Genomic DNA, 12,214 nt, shown 5'->3' on the forward strand with positions numbered 1-12,214 from the left:
GAACATCAACCTCTTCAGAAAGCAGAAGATTGTATAATTCCGTTAAATCAACAGGTGGAAAACGAACTCGAATCGAAGTACTGAATGCTTGATAATCTTGACCAATTCCATTTAAGATAGTCACAACAAGTTCATCATCAGAAACTGGAGAACCAGAAGCAGCTAATTGATCGGCAATCTTCTTGATTTCACCAAGATAAGTCGACATGGATCCAGATCCAAGCTTCAAAGATTGAAGTCGAGTACGCAATTGAATTGAATTTGTGGTTGAGCTTCGAGCGAATCGTAATTCGATGTTGTCCCAAAGTTACTTAGCAGAAGAAGCACCAACAACATAGGAAAGAAGAACATCTGAAATAGTCAATTGGATCCAAAGAATTAGGGTATTATCATCCTCAATCCAGTTAGTGTAAGATTGATTAATGATTTCTCTGTCATCACCATCAATCCATTCTTGAATGTATTTACGAGGACAAGGAATTGAACCATCCAGAAATCCTGAAACCTTGTATTTCTTCAATAAGGAAATAGAACACTCTTCCAAGTGAGAAAATTCTCTTTGTGAGTTTGAAATGAATAATATTGGAAATATGATTTAATGGAACTTGAGAAATATGAGAATCATAGTGATTGTACGCCATTGGAGATCAAAGATTGAATTACAAAGAAGAAACGGAATGATCAAAGATCAATGAAAAAGGCAGCAGAAGAAGGATCGAAACACGATTGATACCATATTAGACAAACTGTTCTTGATTAAAAACAAGAAAATGAAATGAATCAAAGATTACAGAGAAACCCTAAAAGGGTCAGACAAAAAGCTGTCTGTTCATTACATGATACAAAAGAATTAGAGAAGCATTTAATGTATCTACTGATGACAAGAACCCATCAGATTAGTCAACAGGGAACCTACAAGAAGTAGACAAGTGGCCAAATAAGAATGGTACAGCTGTAGTAATAGACAGATAGACATACAGCTGTAACACCTGACAGTTAGGCAGCAATCTGTCTATTATCATGTGCAGAACCTCCATGAGTTCATAAATTATCACAGATCAAATACGTAATGCATACCTTACCCTTGGTATATATACTGGATATACAGAACTCAACTCATTGGTAAATCCTACTCTACATTTCTACTTATGAGATGCTTTTTGAGAGATAAAACATTGATGTTGGGCGGTTTAAGATCACCTCTGAATGGCTCTCAATTGAGACTCTAACTGCAGTCGTAGCTCCTTCTCTTTCAGATATTGTAGAAGCAACTGCTGCTCAGACTTCAACTTCATGGCAGCACCACCCCAGTAAGGATTGGGACTTCGCTGGGCATGAAAAAGCTTCTCCCTTTCATGCTCATCACTATTACCATAAACTTTCTGAAATCCTGGATTCCACTGGGGGTCCCGCAATTTTTCCTTCTGATCAAATGTTAAACCATTCGTCCACCGATCAAAAAGACTCGACCTTGAAAGATCTTCGTCCTGGAACCTCCCAAGGTTACTCGGTGGATTGCGTTGAACTGGCTCGCTACTAGCTTGGGCTTGTCCAAAATTTCCTTCGTAGTGATGAAACCTTGACGTGGAATCTTCATAGTTGAACCTAGGAATGGTCAGAGGATCAAAAGTGGGTGCACAATTCTGTACTCCTGGCAAATTTGAATATTTATTAACCCGTGATGCCTCAAAAAACTGTTCTTTCATTTCTTCTGAATCCTTGTACTCGGAATAACTTGACGAATCACTACTAGACCAAAGTGCATCATCGGGCAATAATGGAGCAGAAGGCTGTTGAGGGAGAAAGGGAGGTGCTGAATAGGGGGTAGTTGCAAAAGAACTTAACCCATTAACAGCAGTGTCACCCTCCGAAGAAAACCGGCACAAAAATGAGGTGATGCATATGAAGATGTTACCTTAGCATCTTGATCTCTTATTGCAGCCTCTCCAAGGGAGAGACTACTTACACCTGCAGAAGCAATGCAATCGTTTTTTCCCAAGTCATACTTGCTTGGATCAAATTTACCCTTCTCTCCACTAACGCCAAAACTCTCTCTTTCAAGGACCCATCCGCTGAGGGAGGGAGGCCCTTCCGTAGATGATACTGCACCTATTTCATCACCTGCCATTCCAAATCTAGATGAATCTACCAACTGTTCAATGACTGGATCCGTGATAGTATAACTCTCTGTAAGAGGTTCTTGCCATGATATTTTTTTCAACCTAGAACCACCTAGGTTTTGACGAAAACCAGAAGGATCACCATATTTCTGTCTTTGAAAAATTAATGAAGAGTTTCGCTGCAATGGTTCACCAGAAGATGCAACTACTTTTTCAGTTGTAGCAAGAAGATTTTGAAGTGGTGCAGAGTTATATCTCACAATTGGCTTAAAGAGAATGACTTCTTCCTCCTCTACATGAGTGGATGTTCTATCCACATCAAGGTTATATTTAATAGCCTCCTTACTTTTCACTTCACTTTTTGTTGGTTCACATGGTGACTGAATATTTTGTGGAGAGTTATGCAACAAGTCTCTTCCTACGGAATCAGAAACCCCTTCAATTGCTTCTAAGTCTCTCTTGCACTGTAGTTCCTTTGCCTCAGCAGCGTAAATTTTTCTTCCCATTTTCTCATAAAAGATCAAGCTCTGTGATCCACTTGGTTTGTTAACAATCTTCATAGAAGCAAGAAGGATGCGAGATATGCGAACTTCACATTCATGATTGTCACCGTATTCTCTTCTCGACTCTCTGTCAGTTGAAAAATCTAAACATTCATGGGATTGACTGACAGGTAAAAACCCTCGTAACTCGTGATCTTCCCAAAGGGCTGCAAAATCGTGAGACTTGAATTCACAACCCATATTTTCTAACTGATTCAAAAAGTTCACAAAAACCCCAAAGAAGTAACTTGCTGCATTTATACGTATTTCATCAGCCTCGCTGCTTTCCGGTTTGTCCAGAAATTCTACCAACCATTCAACAAATACTAATATAGATGGTAAAAGATAACTATGATCTAGAGGATTACCCATCACACATCTTTCAACTATCCGACCCATAATGATGTAAGCAGAAGCTAATGCTCGCTGAATCAAGGCAGGTTGCAGCTTGTACTTAGCATGGCTAGACTTTTGGCTTTTTGATTCAAGTAGGGTCTGAACAGTAAAAATGAGTACACAAACAAGTTGTAACCCTCGGAAAGGACCTTTTCTTGCTCCATCCAACAACTGATATGACTCTAGAAAAGTTTTCACATGGACATCATCAAGAGAGAATAAGGTCTCCAATTGGCTTATGGACGAACCAAATATGCCAGGGAACTCCTCCAAACTGCAACACACATCAAAACAACAAAAAAACTAATACTGTGAGAACCAGATAGGAAAAGGAAATTCATCATCAAATTGCAAATCATTCATAGGGACATATATAACTCGGAGAGATCCATTATAACACTCATCAACAACATCAGAAAATTTCGATAAAAATATTGCTTTTCCAGTTTCTGGCAACACCACCTTGATTTGACATAGAAGAAGCCCATCACCCGAACCATGAGAGGCCAAATACCAAACTGCTCAGTCAAGACATCATCTACAGTGGTATTTTGAATTGTGCTCCTTTTAGATGGTTTGGAAAAATCGAAAATGGCCTTGTCAGAAAGCCCATATGACCTATTCTGTGATCATAAGTGAAAACGATCCAGAAATCAGTATAAAGATAATAAATGAGCAGCTTGAAATAAGAAGAACGAAATGAAAATTTAACCCAGATACGCGAGAAAGGAGAAAGCGAACCTTCTCAAAAAGCAAAATGAGGTTATTCCAAGCATCAGGGAAAGGTTCTTTAACAGCGAGACTTCTTGTGCAATGGTATAAAGCTAGGAATTCATCGCCAAGATATGTTGCCAAAACAGCCAACTGTGCTTGACATAATTGCATACATGCACAAACACCATATTAAGTAAGCATATAACAGCAAGAACAAAAAAGATGGTCTAACAATTCCTACACTTTAAGGACAAGCAAAAATTATCAATTTTGAACATCTGGAAAGGTTTGATATTGATCTAAGAGATCCAAGTCATTTGAGTGACCCGAGAGTCTATCTCCATCGTTGCACTACTCCATAATTTCAAGTCCAAAACAACCACATACTGCTTTCTAAACCATGTTTATTGTCGCCCAAATAAGATCATAAGTACAAATAGGTAGCAATTGGGTGTGTGCATGGATATCGAAAGAAGTACCTGATTTTGTGGGTTGCCACTATCTGGCCAAATCAGTGATGCATCTAAGTAGTGTCTGGCAGCAGTTGACCACTTCCGATCTTGAGCATCAGGATTTCCATATAGCTCCCTGTATCGAGCAAGATCTCCAAGGAAAACTAAAGAACGGTGGCAAGAAAACTGGCATCTTCCCATGTCCGCTGATTCTATGGACCTAGAAATACCAATGCCACTGCTGACCGAGACATCCTTCGGAAGTCCATAGCTTCTTCTGATTTTTGCAATCAAATTTTGGTAAAAATCAGTAGCTTCTGACACAAAGGATTTCAGTCCTTCAAGGAGAGTCTCATTCTCCAAGTTTGCACCTTTCCTTTGGACAGAAGCTTTCCTTATTCTATTGCGAAATTCATCAATGTGTTTATAATGAAGCTTCCACAAGGAATATTCGATATCTTGAAGTTCTGCTAACTCATGGTCATTCACAATGATTTCCTCGTAACTTGAACGAGCTTTGCGGTATAACTCTTGAACATCAGTGTTCATTGGACCCTTGGAATGAATCAACTGCCACAACTGTTTTTCTGCATTAACAGCCTAAACCACGGAAATTACCAATGTCAGGATACAATATTTTTCGTTACTAACTTACTATTCGTAGTTCAGTAAGTAGTGCTTATTTGTAACAACTATACTTCAAAGAGAACTTCAGTTATTACCTCGACAATAACGCTTTTCTGATCATTGAGAAGTCCCATTGCATTATTATGAACGACTGGAGCAGATATAACATATCCACTCGCCCGCTTATCTCCAGACATTTTGTACCACAAAAACACCCGTTGGTTTCTCCAAAATTTAAGTCATCCACTCTAGTATACCTGCAAAAATCTACATGTGTTGAGTGGTAACCAGAAACACTCAAAACTTCAGTCATCTAGATACACCAACTATCAATGTGACACAACAAACTAAGCAGATATAGCTCTTATCCGTTAAGAACGTAATGAAGAAACAGCATCAGCCAAAAACAAAAATCCTAAGTGCACCGCTTTGTGAAAATTTCCTAGTTCTACAATAAAGCTTGATACAGAAAACTGACCAAGAAGATCTAGAATGAACCTACAGAAATTTATCTTATAGGAAAAAGACCATCGTACCGTAAATTGAGCTAAGAGCCTAAAACCACTCAATTTATTGTATAAGAAAACATTTGAAGGAAACCAATTCAACCTAAGAAACTCTAGCAGAGAATTGTAAGCCCCAGAAGGAACTTAGGAAGGAATCTATCAAAACAAAACAAGCATAACAGAGTATCAAAAACATGGTTCCCAACTTAAACCCAAAACCACTAGCGTTTCTTAGAAACAAAGAACATATATATACAAAATTATCATCAAGGAAAAATATTTCTCCCTGAGAAATCAGCTGTTCAACAAAGAGAACTAAGATACTTAGAAACAACGAATCTTAAACACAACAAAATAACAAATTTCAGCTGAAAACAAATTTAACCTTTTAAACAACAGAAAGAGAGGAAAATCTTACACTGAGATATCAGCTAGACAAAATTCAGCAAGTCACTGTAGCTTACTTCAGCTTTGCTCTTCCAAATTTCAACGCCCAACCAAGAAGAGGGTGTGTGAAAGGGAGAATTCTAAAGAGAGGGAGAGTTGGAGAAAGGGGACACCTGTGCTGTGAAAAAAAGAAAGAAAGGGACAGACAACATTTAATGGCGGACGGATGAGAAGAAGAAGACTGATAGACCATTTTCTGTCGGAAGACAAAAGGAAAGGTACAGAAAGACTGCTGTCATCCTTAAGATGCACATATCTCTTATTACTTTAAAGCCGTTGGATATTTCGAGTCACTCCTTAAAGTTAATCCAAAGATACTTGAACACATGAATCATGTCTTCCTGAGGATGGTGGTAAAAGTATAATGTTGTGACTCGGATTAGATAAAATGGATCACCTGTATCTCAAGCTAAACCTCGTCGTGTCCTTTCAACATTAAACAATCAGTTCGATATAATACTTCGCAGCATATAGTAACAGGATGTGCCGAGTAATTTTAAGCCCATGAATACTTCAATTTGGGTCGAACTTATTTGGTTTCATGGACCCACTTGATGGACTAATTTCATAAAGAAAGACTCTCCGATTACGAACAAGTAGTGGGTAGGTGGTTAATAAATGAGTAGAATCCCTTCTGTCAGCTTAAGGACCGTGGGATTAATGTGTATTAAAACTCTAATAGTATAGGTGGTCCAAAATGTTATCTTAGTGAGATTTTGTGGTCTCTCATTGATTGGTGAAAGACCTTTTCTAGTCCAAATCCATGAAACATTTGGGTTTGTTGTTGTTTAACCCGCAAACTCACATTTGTTTGTCTTCAGTGTCTTTTCAAGTCTATTGCAACAGGCAACAACCAAATCCCCATCCACCAGAAAACTCCAAAATTCAGAAATCTAGGGAATAAATTCTTGAGATTCTGATACCCCTGAAAGCTTTAATCCTCATTACATCATGAGTTAGGATTACTGTTTCTGTTCCAGCATATTAATTTGCACACTATACTAGTATAAAACAACTGAACTTAAAAGAGTTGGAGAACACTTATATACAAATACCTCGTGGAACAAATACCGCTGCAGAATGATGGTAATTAATGTGGTGTCAACCCCTTCAACCATTTTGAATCTTTTCCTTCTGCTTTTTGTAGTCTCGAAGCACTTTTTCTCTTTCAGAATTTGACACAGACAGTAACCACTTGCTGAATTTGATATCAGTCATGCCCATAAACTGGGCAAGACAGCTATACTGGCTCTTTTTCTTGGACAAAGATAATTCTCGCTTACTTAAATCTGAAGTTGATTTACTATGCATTTTTACTGAAGATGTGACTCTCTGATGTTGGGTGCTATCAGGTTCAGCCACTGTCATATCTTTCTTTGCTTGAACTACGGGTTTATAATTGACGACGTCTTCATTGCGATGAGTGTATACAATTCCTGTATAAGGGGAAACCATAAATTCTTTTCTCACAAGACTGCTAGAGAAATAAACTTGGTGATCTTTAAAAAAACAAAAACACAAACAAAAATTGTCCAAGATGATAAATGTACTTCATGAATCTGGCACGAACCCATACTACCCTATCCCTATGTGACCTAAGCTGGAGTAGCACATCTGAGGACTATTCACTGGCTGATTTTTGCCAAGGATGCTAAGGGGCAATTCATTAGAGGGTATACCAAGATCTAGTAAAAGGGCCTCAACAGATTTAACACAGGTCAAATAAGAAAGACCAACAGCCATTAGATTCATTCACTCATTGATGTTTTATCCCACACTAAGGTCATTGGGGATTAGGTCATCTAGTCCCTACTCTTCTATGGATGTTGAAGAAAACAAAAATTAAGTATAAGCTTACCTAAAGCTTCGAGCATTGTTGTTTTATTTGAGACAGCAACATCCAAGTTGTCGTATCTGCTGCCCTTAGAATCCGCGGGAGATGTTTCATTCTCTTCATTTGAAGGAGGACATGTCCCGACTATATCCTCAGCTTGATCATTATGATTTCCGTGGTTTTGATCATGTTTTCCATTTAATTCAATGATCTCACTGGTGAAAAGCTTATCAGATAAATCACGGAATAGATTGGAGATTCCGAAAAGCTCCCCTTGAAATTCTTTGCAATCCTGGACACCTTCAAAATACCTTTTTTCCATTTTTCCAGATACAGCAATATTTGATAGCTGTTGTTTGTAGACCTGACGTGAATATACAAGCTCCTCAAGGGAACCAGCAGCAAGAAGGCGAAAAACCACAACATGCCGTTTCTGCCCATAACGGAATGACCTATCTTGCGCCTGTAAATCTTGCGCAGGGTTCCAATTTGGATCAAATATAACAACACGATTTGCACTAACGAGATTCAGTCCCAGACCACCAGCTCGGGTTGATATAAGGAAGACCTAAAACGAAAAGACTTGTCATAATGATGATTGGTTTCCATGGAATTCCCCAAAAAGATTTTGAAGATTTAGGTGTTAATATGTACCTGCTTGCTTGGACTTGAATTGAAATCATCAACAAGGGGCTGACGGGAACTCGTTGGGGTTGAACCATCAAGTCTAGAGAAGCAATATCCTTTGCGTATAAGAAATTTTTCCAGTATATCCAGCATTCTGATGCATAAATTCAACTTCAGGTATGATATAAAAGACAGATGAAAAATTCAGGGTACGGAAACTCAATGAGAGTGCAGAAACATATACGACTTTCTACAGAAATGAAATCCACAGATAAAGCAAGAGATTTTGTAAAAAGATTGCATAAGAAAGCTCACTTCAGTGAGAGGAAAATAATGGTTTGATTAAGTTCTTCACACAACTCACCTTACAGAGTAGCTGAACAAAGAATTTTGTCACCATGTAAAACCCAAGTAGACATTAACTTCTCCAAAGCTCGCATTTTTCCACAGTGCTCAACGTCGCTAAGGTTCATGAAACTCTCGCTTTGGGTATTGCCACCAACCAAGTGAATATCAGTACCAAAGACAGCAGAAGCTAATTCTGCATCTTTCTTTTGTTTCTCTATGTCATCCTTCGGGTTAGGCTTAATCAACTCCAAGTGATTGCTAAGCTGAGAAAATCCACAGGAAACAATGTCAAACAAATTAACTTAAAAAGAATATAACACATGGGAGTAGACCTGACTATCGCTACTACAACTAACAAAAATGACAACAGAAGTATAATTGGTGGGGTTAAAATGCCAAAATGGCCAATTCAGCTAAACAAAACATGTCCCTTATGGGAAACCGTAAGCAAAAATACAAAAAGCTAAATTACCTGCTGAAGCTTCACAAGGCAAGGAAGAACGAGGCAGAATGGGCATGAATCACAACCATCAGGGTTTTCCCTATGAAGATAAGACCAGATTATGCCATTTGGTACAATCCTATTGCAACATTCCACCTGTTTTAAAGGGCTTCCGCAGCTACAGGGAAGATCCTTATTTACCAGACATTGGATATCTGGTAACTGCAACATCCTCCTGTATGCACGTCTTTGCAGATCGCTCATTGCACAAAACACAACATTATCTTCCTTGCCATCATTAAATGTCCAATGGTCTCTTCCTTGGTTCTTCTTAATAGATACCTCCGGAGAACTGATGCTAGATGCTGCTTGCGCTCATCAGCAACCTGGACAAATCTTTCCGGAGCACTGGACCTTTGACCAAGCTTAAGTGGCTCATCATAAAAGTCCCGAAAATGTTCCCTCGTGCCTAAGGAACCAGGTGCAACCCAATCAAAAAGATTGAACAGCTCCATGATTTTATTCTGCATTACAGTTCCTGTTAGGCCATAGCGATTTCTGGTTTTTATTCCTAAGCAAGCACCGTATAGTTTCGACTTATCATTTTTTAACCTGTGTGCCTCATCCACAACTACAATATGCCAATCGACCTCTGATAGGATTTTACCGTGAATTCTGAATGAGTCAAAACTAGTAATGACTACGTCAATACCATGTGATTCAAGCTTCTCGATTATGAGATCGCGATTTGCTCCATGATAAACAGAAACACTAAACTTTGCCCATTTAGAGAATTCATTTTCCCAATTTTGAATAATCGAAGTAGGGCAAATAATCAGTACAGGATTCTTTTTCCCTACACGCTTTAACATTTTAGAGTCACCATTTTCAGCTTCATCCCCAACTACAGCAGCCAGAAAAGCAATTGTTTGGATGGTTTTCCCTAGACCCCTATACAAGGATAAAAAGTATTAAAATTCCAAAAAGTACACCACAAGCAGAAGAATATTTGTCTCCAAGTCGGTGCCTTTTTGGCTTTCGCAGTATGCATTATGCTTATTAGTAAAATCTCCGCTATCACATTGAACGTGTTTACAGAATCTAAAGGAATTTATAACAAAAAAGAGTACAGAAATCAAAATAACTATGGAAAACCCTTGCTAGTCCTATACAATAGTGTAAATGATCATGCTTTAAGAAGATTCAAAGAGGAATGAACAAGAAAATAATTAACTAACATGTCATCTCCAAGAATACCGCCATGATTCTTCTTATATAAACCATATAAGAATCTCACTCCCTCCCTCTGATGCTCAAGTAGACGGCAGTTGATAGCTGCAGGGACCTGAGACAAAAGAGTACCCTCATTAAATTTTCAAAATATATATCAATGCACAAAAGTAAATACAAGTTAGGTGACAAATAAATTTCACTGGAAACACACATTAAAACTAGGGTTTTTAAACTTGGAAGCACCTGAACTACTGGAGACTCGCCGGGGGAAGAAAGGACCATGGGTTCAAAGGGTCCAGTTGGATCAAATTGAAAATGAGTAGAAACTGGTTCTCTACTAATTCCAATACCACTTTCTTCTGCATCACCGTCATCATCATCGTCAACTTCTTGTGCATTTTCCTTCACAGGTTGCTCTTGATTCTGTTTTGGTGGGGGAAGAGATAGAGGATCTTGAAGTCGTTGGAGTTGTTGTGAAAGAGAAGATTTTGGGGGTTTTCTTGGAAGTTGTGGTGATTTTAAATCTTCATTGAGAATTGAAGGTTGGGATGAAGAAGGATTAGGGAAATCAGAACAACGTTTTAGGGTTTGTTTGAAACTCGTAAACGACATTTGGCGGTTAATGAGCCCTAAACACAGAAAAGATTTCAGATGCTATATCGAAACCTCTCTAAATGTTTGTTTTTATTTCCTTCCTCCAATTATCACGAGAGCCAGACATGTTTTAAATTAGCCACGCGCACAGGCTATATAGAACACTCGGCAGCGAGGATTGAGTACTCACTTCTCAGGTCTTCGGATGGTCCGTCGATGGAGTTCCGATTAGTTGAGAATCAAATGATATCGGAAAGACCGCAGATATTCTCAGGGCCAACTTTTTCTTTTTCACGAAATTCGTTAAAAAGACCAAAACCAATAATTCTCGGGTGAAAATGACACTTGTATTTTGATTCTGTTTAAATGGACAAAAATATAAAAATAGCTAGGATGTAAACAGTTTCATCCTGCCAATTTTCAAATATTTTTTCTTATTTTTTGATTTACACAGGATGCATCCAGTTTCATCCTAGCTATTTTTTAAGTTTAAGCAAGGATGAATCCAGTTTCATCCTTGCTAAAAAATTTTGTCCATTTCAGCCATACTAATTTTTACTCGTCCATTTGAACCATGTTTTAAAAATATTTGGACAAATGACCCATTTTCCGTTTCCTTTTTTACTTTTGTCTACTCTTTTTTTTATAAAAAAAAGAGTAAGAGAGCTCGTCAAAGCTAACTACTCTGCTTTACAGCCAAAGGATTATCTGAGCTAATTCTAGCTTCAGGGTGATCCATCAAAATATGAGTACGAATATTACAGTTATCTTTAAGAGTAGTGTTTGTTGGGTACTGTAATATGGTCCAAAAAGACTGGAGGTTAGGATCTTTCCAGTTAAAGTTTTGCAACAAGATAGAGTGGCTAGCTATTCTAGATAAGTTGGATGTTGTGGTGTTTTGTTGAGGCGTCAGCTTGATGAGCCTTCCCAACACAAAATCATAGGTTTTGCTTCTGTCGATGTTTTGTGTGTAATCTCCTTAAAATCTTTCCTGGACTTGTATCTGATAGAGAGACTGAATGGTTTGTAGAATTCCTTCTTCTTCTGCTGCATAATCAATGTGCTGCTGGTGCATTTCCTTCCCCCAGTTCAGTGCAAGTTGAGCTCATCTGCTTTCTCTGTTTGTTCTACTGAAGCCAGTTATAATGTCTTTGATGTTTCTTGATCCCATGCATTGACCTGTAAAAGACATTGCCAAAAACGCAAAGTTAGTATAAGATGGTAAATCACTATTAGCCTCATTATTGTTTACTTCTAGAATGTGTATGCTAATAGTGATGCCAAAATATCCCCCAAGATTTCTGTCCAGACTGATGGAGCTTGTATGTTGAG

The 12,214-nt window shown here is 38.3% G+C and overlaps 2 pseudogenes; both read right to left on the reverse strand.

Moving 5' to 3' along the window:
- Nucleotides 1-978: 978 nt before the first annotated feature.
- On the reverse strand, nucleotides 979-5,922 carry LOC113287604 (annotated as a pseudogene).
- A 776-nt stretch (nucleotides 5,923-6,698) lies between these two features.
- On the reverse strand, nucleotides 6,699-11,023 carry LOC113287603 (annotated as a pseudogene).
- Between the last annotated feature and the right edge of the window lie 1,191 nt (nucleotides 11,024-12,214).

The sequence above is a fragment of the Papaver somniferum genome, chromosome 6 (assembly GCF_003573695.1).
Source record: "Papaver somniferum cultivar HN1 chromosome 6, ASM357369v1, whole genome shotgun sequence".
Taxonomy (NCBI): Eukaryota; Viridiplantae; Streptophyta; class Magnoliopsida; order Ranunculales; family Papaveraceae; genus Papaver; species Papaver somniferum.